Source organism: Fukomys damarensis, unplaced genomic scaffold (assembly GCF_012274545.1).
Source record: "Fukomys damarensis isolate Sample0158 unplaced genomic scaffold, DMR_v1.0_HiC HiC_scaffold_24, whole genome shotgun sequence".
Lineage (NCBI taxonomy): Eukaryota > Metazoa > Chordata > Mammalia > Rodentia > Bathyergidae > Fukomys > Fukomys damarensis.
Genome location: NW_022900936.1, coordinates 6,777,842 through 6,780,128, shown reverse-complemented (window position 1 = coordinate 6,780,128; position 2,287 = coordinate 6,777,842). Strand labels below are relative to the sequence as shown.

Sequence of the window (2,287 nt, the reverse complement as noted above, 5' to 3'; positions counted from 1 at the left end):
TTTTGGTACCGGAGATCAAACTCAGGTCCCTGTGCTTGCGAGGCAGGTGGTGGAACCAGTGAGCTAAATCCCCGGCTCAACATTATACATTTTTAACTCAATCTCCCGATAACCTAAAAATAATAAAAATAACATTATTGCTGAATGTGGTGGTGCACACTTATAATCCCAGAACTTGGGAGGCTGAGGCAGGAAGATCACTGTGAATTCGAGGCCAGCCTGGGCTATATAGCAAGACCCTACCTCAAAAATAAATAAATAAATAATCATTTAAATAATACAATTTACATAGGACTTTCACGTATATTTTTGCATCAAAGAATCCTGTGAGGCATCTCTTGGGCTTCCCCGGTACCAGGGTACCTTTCAGGACCAGGTGGGTGCTCAATAACCACAGTGCTCCACACCCTGCTCACCTCTGGGAACAGAGCTCGCCCAGGAAAGCGCATGACTTGAAAGACAAGGCCAAGGTGAGGGGCACGCTCTGTTCTCCAGGTAGAGCAGGGTCACCTGGACTACTGATAATCTGCTGAAACTGCCTGGCTGTCCCATTGCACTCAAGTCTGCCTGTTATGGGGAGACAGCAAAAAGAGACAGAGAATAATTTGTCATGACGACTAAGAAACTGACAGCGTATCGGGGAGGGGATTAGCAAGAGCCCATACCTGGAGGACCTGGCGCCCGCCCAAAACCAGCTATCACTCACAGGCAGTGCAGACAGGGGCCCAGAGAACTCCGAACACTCCTGCGGCGCTTTCTCTTCAGTGCACCGACAGGCAGACACTGAGACGCCTCACGCCCTGGCCACGGCCGTGAGCACAGCTGGGCCACACTGATTTCCTTCTCCGAAGACTGCTGAGAGAAGCCCAGACCGAAACACCTCATTGCAGTTCCCGAAAGTAGTCATCCCCGGGTCCCCACAGAGGGTCAGTCCCAGCATTCCCTTCCCATGGACACCAAAGTCAGAGCCTCAAGTTGCCCCTGACAAATAACACAGTACGTGCATGTCACCCACACACCACCTCCGTGACACAAATACAGCAGAAATGCTACGTGAACAGCTATCATTTCACTTTATTGTTTTGGGAATAACAAGGAGAAAAAGGTCTGGCCAAGTGTGGTGGCACACGCCTATAATCCCAGTATCTGGGAGGCTGAGGCAGGAGGAGTGCCATGAGTTCAAGGCCAGCCTGAGTTACATGGTGAATCCAAAATCAGCCTGAACTACATGGTGAGACCCTGTCTCAAAAAAAACCAAACCAAAACAAAAAGAAAACAGTCTGGCCATACACACAGTGGCACATGCCTATAATCCTACCTACAGAGGAGGCTAAGGCAGGAGGATCACAAGTCCAATGCCAGCCTGGGCAATTTAGCAAGACCCTGTCTCCAAATAAAAAATGAGAGAGATCCAGGGAAGTGCTCCATGACAAGCACTGTCCGTGTCCAGTTCAGACACGGTCAGTAATTCAAATGTCTCTCATCTGTGCTGCAGAGGTGCACACTCCTGATGCACATACTGGGGATCTTCTTCCCCTGAAGAGGCCCATACTGCATCCACTCCATCCTGGTTACCAGCAGACACTAAAATCATTGAAGATTCTTGTACCTGAGTTTCTGAAGCCCAGGCAAAAACAGAAATCAAAAGTGAAGCCAGGCATGATGGTACAATGCCTGTAATCCCAGCACTTGGGAAGCTGAGGCAGGAGGATCCTTGTAAATTTGAAGCCAGCCTAGGCTACATAGTGAGTTCAGGACCAGCCTGGAATATACAGTAAGACCCTGTGCGTTAGTTACTTTTCTCTCATTGCTGAGAAAAAAACACCCAACACCCAAAGCTAAAGGGGAGGGATTCACTCAGCTCACAGTTCACAGAGGTTCAGTCCCTCGTCAGCCGGCTCGAAGGCAGGGATGGCAGACAGGCATCACAGAGGAGGAACAGAATGGTACAAGGTAGCAACAGCAACAATGGACCTGATCAGCATCCCTCTGCCCCTTTTATCTCACTCACACTCCCAGGATTAGGGTGCTGCCGACCCAATTACTCATGTGCAGTGGTTTAGTAACCATACGCCCTTAACCCCAGCATCACACAACCAAGATTCAGCTATCTTCAAAAAAGGCTGCATGAGGCTTTGGAGGGACATCTAGACACAGCCACAACACTCTGTCTCAAAACTGAGACAAAAAATAAACAAAAGTGAGGCCCGCTGGGGATACAGCTCACAGTACAGCATCTACCTGGCAAGCTTGAGGCTCAGTACAAAAAAAAAAAAAAAAAAAAAAA

At 48.8% G+C, this 2,287-nt stretch overlaps 1 protein-coding gene across 2 annotated transcripts in view; it reads right to left on the bottom strand.

The window, feature by feature from the left end:
- Positions 1-2,287, bottom strand: part of Hlcs (holocarboxylase synthetase) — a 169,628-nt gene that overhangs the window by 147,599 nt on the left and 19,742 nt on the right. The gene's annotated exons all lie outside the window — the stretch shown is intronic.